Here is an 11,808-nt window from a genome sequence, read left to right as displayed (position 1 = left end):
ACATATCGAAAGCCTTCGATAGAGTCTGGCACAAATCTTTAATTTCTAAACTACCCTCCTACGGATTCTATCCTTCTCTCTGTACCTTCATCTCCAGTTTCCTTTCCGATCGTTCTATTGCTGCTGTAGTAGACGGTCACTGTTCTTCCCCTAAAACTATCAACAGTGGTGTTCCACAGGGTTCTGTCCTATCACCCACTCTCTTTCTATTATTCATCAATGATCTCCTAAATCTGACTCAATGCCCTATCCACTCCTATGCTGATGATACCACCTGCATTATTCAACAGCGTTCAACAGACGCCCAACCCAACAACAATTAAATGACTCAAGGCGAGATGCTATAGGACGCCTAACTTCTGATCTTTCACTTGTTTCTGATTGGGGCAGAGAAAACCTGGTTTTGTTCAATGCCTCAAAAACTCAATTTCTACAACTATCTACTCGACATAACCTTCCAGACAACTATCCTCTCTTCTTCAATAACACTCAACTTCCCTCTCCTCTACATTAAACACACTCGGTCTATCCTTCACTAAAAATCTAAACTGGAAATTTCACATCTCTACTCTTGCTAAATCAGCTTCCAAGAAGTTAGGTGTCCTATGGCGTCTTCGTCCATTTTCTCTCCCTCCCAGCTGCTTGCTCTGTACAAGGGCCTTATCCGCCCGTGTATGGAGTATGGCTCTCATGTCTGGGGATCCACACACAGCTTTACTAAACAAGGTGGAATCTAAAGCTTTTCGTCTTATCAACTCTTCTCCTCTAACTGACTGTCTTGATTCTTTAAGTCACCGCCGCAATGTTGCATCTTTATCTGTCTTCTACCGCTGTTTTCATGCTGTCTGCTCTTCTGAACTTGCTAACTGCATGCCTTCCCCCTCCTGCGGCCTCGCTGCACAAGACTCTCTACTTCTTCTCATCCCTATTCTGTCCATCTTCCTAATGCAAGAGTTAACCAGTATCTTCACTCCTTCATTCCCTACACTGGTAAACTCTGGAACTCTCTACCTGTGTCTGTATTTCCACCTGCCTATGACTTAAACTCTTTCAAAAGAGGAGTGTCAAGACACCTCTTACGTTAACTGGACCCTCCTTTTAGATTTTTCTGTTTTCTCTTTCTACTTTTCTTTTAACAGGGCCTGGCAACCAGCAGGATTTTTTTTTTCCAACACTGTGTTTGCCCTTGGCCAGTGCCCTTGTAATGTAAAAAAAAAAAAAAATATTATGTTATTTATTCCATGTATTTATTCTATATATTTATGTAAATAAAAGTATGAAAGTGTGTATGTTTCCAATTTTGCGTGATCTAATGTGAATGTTTTCCCTTCATGTATATATGCAATACGTAGTGATACTACGTAGCCACCCTGTGTGATTGTGATTTATCCCTCCCTCCCCCATGCCCTGACAAAGGACAATAGTTTTGTGATAGGTATAGGATCCCTGTGTGAATGAAGCGTGCATGAGAATATGTGAAGTCACTTACTGTTAAGATATTTAAAAAAAATAAATAAATAAAATAAATAAATAAATAAATAAATAAATAAATAAAGCCATTAAAAAAAACTGTATATACGAAAAAAAAGGCTTTATTTTAAAAGAAATTAAAAATAAAAGTTAAAAATAAATATATGGCCTAATACCCAAGACAGGGTGATGGCCAAAAAAAAAAAAAAAAAAAAAAAAAAAAAAAAAAAAAGTTGCTTAACCTCAGTGATGTGGAGAGAAGCGGCATATAGTGAACACGGTGCGGTCGTTGGCATCTACGCGAGACAAGGGAGTTTGGTTCATTTAGCCCCGAGGTACTACATACGTATACCCGCACCACATTGACGGAAAAACGCCCCAGGTATTAGCGGGGCTGGAACGCGGGTGGTGTTGACTGCCTATTGAAAACCCCTTGAGTGCCGCTCGGATCACCGCTGCTCCTTTACAGGCACCTCATGAGGGCAGAACAAAAAGTCATGATAAAAATGCGTTCTAGTATTGTAAAGGTTAAGGTAGAAAAGGATAGAATTGACGCCGGAAATGAGTGGATCAAGGCAGGAAAATCATAGATTTGTATCGTCTGGAAAGGCTAGAAAAAGAGTAACAGTATTTCATCACTACAAATGCCACTTTTCTTCTTATTTCCTTCCCTCTTCTTCTGAGAGTGGCACTTCACGCTCCCGCCGCCCGCCTTCCCTTCACTCCCTGCTGGGAACCATGCAAACTGCTTCTGCCAAACCACACACACACACTCTCTCTCTCTCTCTCTCTCTCTCTCTCTCTCTCGCTCTCGCTCTCGCTCTCTCTCTCTCTCTCTCTCTCTCTCTCTCTCTCTCTCTCTCTCTCTCTCTCTCTCTTTTCATTATAATTTTCATTTGTTCATTTAGCGTTTTATCTTTCTTAAGATTTTCTTTACTGTGACTAAGGATAGCACGCAGACAGACAGACAGACAGACAAACAGACAGACAGACAGACAGGCAGGCAGGCAGGTAGGCATACAGGCAGACAAGCAGGCAGGCAGGTATGCAGACAGACAGACAGACAGACAGACAGGCAGGCAGGGAGGCAGACAGGCAGTCAAGCAGGCAGGCAGGTATGCAGACAGACAGACAGACAGGCAGGTAAGGAGGCAGACAGGAAGGTATGCAGACAGACAGACAGACAGACAGATAGACAGAGAAGCAGGCAGGCAGACGTGCAGTCAGGCACACAGGAAGGCAGGCAGAAAGACAGACAGACAGGCAGGCAGACAAACAGACAGAGAGACAGACAGACAGACAGACAGACAAACAGGCAGGCAGGCAGGCAGAGAGACAGACAGGCAGGAAGACAGACAGACAGACAGACCGACAGGCAGGCAGGCAGGGAGGGAGGGAGGTAGGCAGGTAGGCAGGCAGGCAGGCAGGCAGACAGACAGACAGACAGGCAGGCAGGGATGTAGGCAGATAGGCAGGTAGGTAGGCAGGCAGACAGACAGACAGACAGGTAGGTAAGGATGTAGGCAGGTAGGCAGGCAGGCAGGCAGCAGGCAGGCAAGCAGACAGACAAACAGACAGGCAGGCAGGGAGGTAGGCAGGTAGGCAGGTAGGCAGGTAGGTAGGCAGGGAGACAGACAGACAGACAGACAGGCAGGGAGACAGGTAGGTAGCCACGTAGGCAGGCAGACAGACAGACAGACAGACAGACAGACAGACAGGCAGGAAGGGAGGTAGGCTAATAGGCAGGCAGGCAGACAGACAAACAGACAGACAGACAGACAGACAAACAGGAAGGCAGGGAGGTAGGCAGGTAGGCAGGCAGACAGACAGACAGACAGGCAGGCAGGGAGACAGGTAGGTAGGCAGGTAGGCAGGCAGGCAGACAGACAGACAGACAGAGAGGCAGACAGACAGACAGACAGGCAGGCAGGCAATGAGGTAGGCAGTCAGACAGACAGACAGACAGACAGACAGACAGGCAGGCAGGGAGGTAGGCAGGTAGGCAGACAGACAAATAGACGGGCAGGCAGGGAGACAGGTAGGTAGGCAAGCAGACGGACAGACAGACAGACAGGCAGACAGACAGAGAGACAGACAGACAGGGTGGTAGGTCGGTAGGCAGGCAGACAGACAGACTGACAGGTAGGGAGGCAGGTAGGTAGGCAAGCAGACAGACAGACAGACAGACAGACAGACAGACAGACAGGGAGACAGATAGATAGACAGACTGGCAGGCAGGGAGGTAGGCAGGTTGGTAGGTAGGCAGACAGACAGACAGACAGACAGACAGACAAACAGACAGACAGGGAGGCAGGCAGGCAGGCAGGCAGGCTGGCTGGCTGGCTGGCTGGCTGTAGACAAAGATAGACAGACTGACAGACAGACAGACAGACAGACAGACAGGCAGGCAGGCAGGGAGGCAGGCAGGCAAACAGGTAGGCAGACAGGCAGGCAGGCTGTAGACAGAGACAGGCAGACAAACAGACAGAAAGGCAGGCAGGCTGTAGACAAAGACAGACAGACAGACAGACAGGCAGGGAGGCAGGCAGGTAGGCTGTAGATAGAGAAAGACAGACATATAGACAGACAGACAGACAGGCAGGCAGACAAGCAGGCAGGCAGGAAGGGAGGCAGGCAGGCAGACTGTAGACAGAGACAGACAAACAGACAGACAGAGAGACAGACAGACGGACAGGCATTCAGACAGGCAGGCAGGCAGGCAGGCAGACATGCTGTAGACAGAGACAGACAGACAGACAGACTGGGAGAGAGAGCTCCGGAGTTTATCAGTAAAAGGAATGTTAATTAATGGCACAGTCACTCGAGCATTTTCTGGACAGCATTGCCTGTCTCTTTTAGCGCCTTATTCAAAAACATTTCCCTCCTCACTATTTTCAAAGACTACAGAGACGATTGGCTGAGCCCTAAGTAGTATTCCTTCTGTTCATAATGCAGAAAAAGTGACAACTTGTCACTAGAATTACAGAAACATCATTAATAGTGAAGGTGCGGTTAGGAAGTGTTAGAGTAATAGATCTAACAATTATTCACCTGTATAAGGCTCAGAGATAACTGGAGGAGCAAGGGCCTCACACTGGTTAGTAGGTAATGAAGAAAAACCTAACCAAATCACAGGGAAAGTGTCAAGCTGCAACGTTCTGCCAAGCCAATATCGACACACTCCCTGCATGGTCACACGGAGTTCGAGAGTTCCTTTTCTTTTTTTCCTCTTTTCTTATGAGTTGTAGCGCCGATTTCTGCCTCGTGTTTAGATCGTGCCGTGTCTGACAGTGACAAAATAAAATAAGCCAAACGCCGCTGTCTGCAACACAACACTTGCTGCGTTATTCAGAGTGCTGGGTTTACGGAGCACCGTCGCCTCCTCCACTTGTTAACTCTTGCAGTAGCGAAGTGAGCCAAATAGTGACGGTAGATGGCAAAATATAGGTAAACAAAAAGCATAGAGAATTTGTGCGTTTACATATTACTGAAGTGGCTAAAGAGTGAATATACCAGTTAAGTCTGGCATTAGTTGCTTGAAGTGGCTAAAAGAGTGAACATACCAGTTAACTCTTGCATTAGTTACTGTGAAGACAGAACAGTGACGGAGGAAAGGAAAGACAGAAACAAACAAAGGATTTCAGTGTTGACTAGTGACATGGCTGAAAAAGAGTTATTAGTGACGTGGCTGGAATAATATTAGTCACTAAAAAATCATGACAAACAATTTGAGAACAGCCAGTTTCACTATCACTGGGTATAAAAACACGCTTCAAAATCCCCGTAACTTTCACTAGAGCTGCTAAATCATTACTAGCATTACTAGCATCACTAACACTCCTTTGAAACCCTCAGTAACTTCCATTAGAGCTTGTTTGGCACTAGAAGTTAACCAAGGGAATCACAAAGAGAGAAAAACAAAATGGAAAAGAAAAAAAATCTCACCGGAAATGCTAGTCGCCTTGCATGTTCGAGAGAGTTAGTCCCCCAAAAAGGGATAACTGTTTGACATGTTTCTTGTGTCTAATACTTTATTAGCGCTCACACACGTAGTTCGTAGTTCACGGTTTTATTGGCCACAACATCATGTACACACTACAGAGAAAGTCATTTAACAATATTGGTCTATGGGTCCAACATAATTCAGTGCCATAGAATTCATATTTATTACATAGAAAAGATAACATGACACCAATGACAACCAATGTATCAAAACTAATTACCAAAACACACTAAATTATAACTGACTATGAGTGTATAAGTTCAAGATAGAGCTTGTAATAATACATGAACTTGTATCGTTAAAGAGCCACTGGACATTTCTTGCACTGTAGTGAATGTATGTGTGTCTCGAATGTGTTGCGAAAGGGGACACTGCTGGATTGCATAAACCTGTGTCTGCACCTGTCCGCAGGGACACCGCCGCTCCTGTAAAGGCAGGCGGCCACCCCTCCCCCCCAACTTTCACCTTCCCACCTCAACTGCTAACCAGTGTGCTGGGAGACGAAATCCAGGGAAAAAAAAAACTTATGTGTTCTGTGATTCCTTTCCTGCATGAGTAAATGTCATAAACCGATAAACTAGGATTAATTTTTTTGTGTGTTGCTCTCCTGGATGAATTTGAGGAAGATGTGTCACACTTAAGTCTTCCCGTAGCAATATCTATGTCATCATTTTAAAGAGCATTTTTTGTCAGCCTAGCAAGAGGTCCTTTAGTGGAGAGTAACCCAATTCCACATAGCACGTGTCATTACAAGTTGATGTTCTTACCCCAAGCAGTTGTTTAATACACAAGTTGTACAGTTCAGTTACAGGCCTCAAAGCAGCATTTAGCCAAGACTCACTGCCGTACACTATGGCGGACATGACACATCTTGATGTAGATCGTGTGATTCTCTCTCTCTCTCTCTCTCTCTCTCTCTCTCTCTCTCTCTCTCTCTCTCTCTCTCTCTCTCTCTCTCTCTCTCTCTCTCTCTCTCTCTCTCTCTCTCTCTCTCTCTCTCTCTCTCTCTCTCTCTCTCTCTCTCTCTCTCTCTCTCTCTCTCTCTCTCTCTCTCTCTCTCTCTCTCGTTAACGCTGCATAACATAATAGCTTTGCAAACTTCTGTCTTCATGTATAAATGCCTTCATACTTTTCAGCCTCATTGTGGTGTTCAATTTATGCTAAATACTTTTCATTCCCGTAGAACAAATAACCTAATTTTACCATTATACAGAACTTCACATACTCAAAGATTCATATCCTACAGAGGAGTAAAACACTGGAATCAACTTCCGTAAAATGTAAAGACAGCCCTTCATGTAATGTATTTAAAACAAAATAAAAGAAATCTATTTGTAGATCATGTAGTTAACAATGATTCATATTTAGTTAGTTGTAATTATTGTCAGAGTAGGCCTGGTTTGCCTTCGTTGACGTTGTGATTGCTGGATTTTCTCAAAACGTCTGTAATAGAGTCTTGCTCAACAGACTTACCCCTATGATTCTATTATTTTGATTGTATTTTGTAATGTATAATTCTTTTAGGCCAATAAATGTATCAGTACCAATATCTCTCTCTCTCTCTCTCTCTCTCTCTCTCTCTCTCTCTCTCTCTCTCTCTCTCTCTCTCTCTCTCTCTCTCTCTCTCTCTCTCTCTCTTATACTGTCTTATACAGTTGTTTAACATATTGCAATAATGTTTATAATAAGTATGATTAATAGCACCTATCTTATAATCCTTATATAGTTTGTTTTAGCCTTTATGGAGTTTAGCTCTGCTTGTGTTATCCAGGGGTTATTTAATCTTTTCTTGCTTGTTTGTTTCATTGAATTAACGGAAATCAATTTAATGTTGTTGTTTTGATTTTGAAGGGACAGTAATATTTAGGAAAACAGATAGATGATCCGAAATTGGATAATGAATTACACACGATGTGAAACTATTGAAGAAATTTGTCAAAACATGACCGAGTAGAGAAGGTTCACCTAGGTTTGCACTGTCAGGAAAGCGTTTGGGTCTTGAAACGTGAGGGAAGAAATTCATTGATTGTAGGTGTTACGTTCACCGGTTAAACGGGTAAGAATGGCATCGGGGAGCCGGTGAACAATAACAATAAAAAAAAAAACAATGCAGGTTCAACTGGTGAGGAAATGCAAAGGGAGGCACTTTAAAAAGCTATTTTAATAACCCCATAATGAAACTGACATACACATAGATATAACATGAAACATGAAACTGACATACACATAGATATAACATGAAACATATGAAACTTATATACACATATACATATAACACAGAAATGAATACAACAATAAAGAACCCAACTAAATACCTAACAATAATCCTAATCCGATATGGAGGTAATGTAGAATAAACGGACAAGGGGAAGTGATACTTATGCGGTGTCGCAGTGGTGAAGTGCTGGGTGAGGTAGATCCCCACGGTAGTCCAAGAGGCGTTGTGTTCACTGGTTGAGGCCTGGACCTCGACTGACTTTCCAGAAAGACGAGCTTGCTTTAACACTTCCGCTGGAGTCGAACGGGGCCGCGTGAATCCAACTTCGGGACAGTAGCGGGGCTTCATGAGACGATGACTTGGAGGGTTCATGAGACGGTGCCGTGGAAGGTTCATGAGACGGTGACATGGAAAGGGAGGTGGAGAGGTGGCGAACGAGGTAGCAAGCGGAGGAGGTGATGGTAGTGGAATATGTTACGGGCGGGCCGTAACATTTCCTCCCCTCTAAGACCTCCGTAATGGGCTCATGAAGGAGGTGAGAAGGGAGATCTTGATAAGGCGTCGGCGATGATGTTGTCCATCCCCTTGATATGATGGTCTTTCAAGTTGAAGGGTTGAGTTAACAAGGCCCACCTAAGTATGCGTTGGTTTCGGTTCTTCATGGCGTGAAGGAAGGCCAGAGGTTGTGATCGGTGAAAACCTTCGTAGTTTGAGGACCAGGATGAAGGTATCACTCAAAACGTTGAAGCGCCAGGACGAGTGCCAGAGCCTCCTTCTTGATGGTGGAGTAGTTGAGTGGGTGTTTCTTAAGCTTGGTGGAGTGATAGGCGATGGGATGGAGGATGCCGCTTGTGGGGTCTGCTTGAAGGAGGACAGCACTCACTCCAACTCCACTCGTGTCCACTTGTAGATGGAAGGGCGGGAGTGATCTGGCGTCCAGACCACTGGCTCCGAGGAGAGGAACGCCTTGAGATGTTGGAAGGCTTGGTCCCCTGTCGGGGTCCAGTGGAAGGGGACGGAAGTCCTGATAAGGTCCGTCAGGGGGGAGGCAAGGGTGGAGAAGTTCCTACAGAATCGTCTGTAGAAACCAGCCATCTCCAAGAACCTCATGAGAGCTTTCCTGGTGTTATAAACAGGGAAACCAAGGATGGCCTCCACGTTGGCTCTCTTGGGGCGAACATTGCCGTTCCCCACCACATGTCCCAGGTAGACCACCGTAGACTTCCCGAAGGTGGACTTGGCCAGATTGATTGTAAGACCGGCTTCCTGCAACCGACCCATCAGCCTCCGGATACGGGTCAGATGTGTCACTCATTAGTCCGAAGTCACCACCAGGTCGTCCAGATAGGCAGATGTTCCCTCCAAATCCTGGGTGATGTAATTTATAGCCCTCTGGAAGGTGGCGGGAGCATTAGACAAGCCGAAGGGCATCACTGTGTATTGGTATAGCCTGAAGGGTGTGATGAAAGCGGATATTATTCGGGCCTCGTCCGAGAGGGGAATCTGGTAGTAACCTTTATGTAAGTCTTATAGTGGTTACAAACTTGGTTACTCCTATGCTATCTATAAGGTCCTCTATCAAGGGCAATGGGTAGGAGTCTGGCACCGTCATTTTATTTAATTTCCTGTAGTCGGTGCAAAATCGACTACTACCATCTGGCTTAGATGTTAACAGGCAGGGAGAAGCCCAGGGAGATATACTAGGTTCTGCAAGGTGATGACAGAGCAGATAGTCTACCTCTTTTTTCATCAAGTCTCTTTTAATGGGTGAAATGCGATAGGCTGGTTGTGTTATAGGCTTGATGTCATTAGATATTAAATTTATATCATGTTGTATAGTATTACAAAGTCCTGGAAGGTCACCTGTGATTTCTGAAAGTCTAGCAATAACTTTTTAAGATCAGACTGTTGTGAAGGTGTTAAGGAAAGAAAAATCTCATCAAGGTTAGACATGATTTGGTTGTTTGAGGGGCGCCATTTAGGTGACGAAAAGAGGAATTCGATGTCGGATCTTCCTTGGGGGGCACAGGACCAGACTCCTTCCCTACCAGACATACAGGTACAGTGCGAGACAAGTCGTCCTCTGGTTCTCTGGAGTGGTAGGGTTTCATTAAATTAATATGAACTAGTTGGGAATCCTTAAGACGGTCAGGAGTGTGGACCACATAGTTTAATGGACTTAGTTTTTGAGCCACAACATAAGGTCCCATGAACTTACTGTGAAGAGCATTGCTTGGAGTGGGGAGAAAAAGTAAAACCTTGTCTCCTGGTTTGAAACTTCTCATGACAGATTTGGGAAGAGAAATTTGTTGCATTTTAGTTTTTTGAGGAAATTTGATTTAGCAAAAGATCTTACTTCACTGATTTTATTCTTAAGGTTACTGATGTAATCAGACACACTGGGGCTTGAAGGAGTATTTTGAGCAAACCATTGATCCTTTATTATTTTGAGAGGTCCCTGATCTGTCTACCATAGAGTAATTCAAAAGGGGAGTAACCTAAAGAATCTTGAGGAGATTCTCTTTAAGCGAAGAGAAGAAAAGAGATACTTTCATCCCAGTCTCCTTGATGCTCCAAGCAATACTTCTTCATCATGGATTTTAATGTTTGGTGAAACCGCTCAAGACAGCCTTGGGATTGGGGGTGGTAAGCCGAGGAGGTTACATGGTCGATGTTTAACTCATTCACTATCTGTTGGAAAAAATTGCTAGTGAAATTGTTACCCTTGTCAGACTGAATTTGTTTTGGAATTCCTACCGAAGTGAAAAAATGTATTAGATGTTTTACAATGGTCTTTGATGTGATGTTCTTAAGAGGGAATGCTTCAGGGTACCTGGTAGTGGGATCCATGAGGGTTAACAAATACCGATTCCTTCGTTCGGTTTTGGGTAAAGGCCCTACGCAGTCTAGAACGATCTTTTCGGAGGGCTCCGTCTGAACTGGAATAGGCGTCAGAGGAGCTGGCACAAGGCGTTCGTTAGGCTTACCCACAATTTGACATATGTGACATCTTTTTACATAGTGTGACACATCCTTTTTCATTCCTGGCCAAAAAAAATGTTGAAGAGCCTTCTTGTAGTTTTTTTTGGAGCTAGTTAGTTAGTTCTATAATGGCTGGTCTTACAGACAAGGGGATGACAACTTGATGTGTTTCTGACCAGGTGTCTAGTTGTTTCAGTTCAGGAGGTATGTAGGCACGCATGAGAAATCCTTCATGATAATAAAAACAAGGTAATTTAGACATATCCTTTGTCTCACTGGCAACATGTCTGATCTTATCCAAGGTGAGATCCTGTTCCTGAGCATTAATTAAATTCTCCTTTGAAATGACGTTATTGTACAAGTTGTCAGTAGAGGCAATCATTGGTGGAGGAGGTGGAGAAAGGGCAGGGGACATGGACTGAGACCTGGTGACTGCACACACTGGGAAGAAGTGAGGGGATGTTTCGTCCAGGGTCTTAGTGGGACTTTCTGTTAAGGGAGAATCAAGAACAGCTAAGTTTGGAACAGCCAAGTTACCTGCAAGATCTTTACCCAGTACAAGATGTATCCCAGGTACTGGCAGTTCACCAGGTTTAATGGCTACCACAACCTCTCCTGAAATGAAAGGGCACTGTAAGCTAATATTAGCCAAGGGATAGGAAAGCTGTGATTCGAGACCTGTAAGGATCACCTTCCCCCCAGTGAAAGCCTGTTTGAGGTTAGGGATGACATCTTCCGTTAAGATGGATTGGGCAGCACCTGTATCACGCAGAACCTTGACATTTATTGCCTTGTCTTTACCATCAGTCAGGGACACTTTACCTTGATACGTGTACGAGTCATAAAGTTCTAGAGGAGAGTTGACAGGGTTAGCTAGGGCCACTGGTTTCTTGTTCTCGAATGTGTTAGGTTTAGGGGCCACAAAAGAAAGTTGACGTTGAAAGGCCTTGCAATTTGGGTGTCTACATTTTTGGATCATGTGACCTGGCTTCTTACAGTATGTACACCAAGGGAAATTATACGCATATGGCGAGAATCCGGTCGGCTTACTACCCGCGCCCCAAAACCTTCCCCAAAAGAGGACCTAACAGTAGATAGTGAACCACGACCTCTACTACCCAGGGATCCCATCAAC

The sequence above is a fragment of the Portunus trituberculatus genome, unplaced genomic scaffold (genome assembly GCF_017591435.1).
Source record: "Portunus trituberculatus isolate SZX2019 unplaced genomic scaffold, ASM1759143v1 PGA_scaffold_392__17_contigs__length_424039, whole genome shotgun sequence".
Lineage (NCBI taxonomy): Eukaryota > Metazoa > Arthropoda > Malacostraca > Decapoda > Portunidae > Portunus > Portunus trituberculatus.
The sequence above is the reverse complement of the archived record's forward strand: the minus strand, read 5'-3'. Positions refer to the sequence as shown.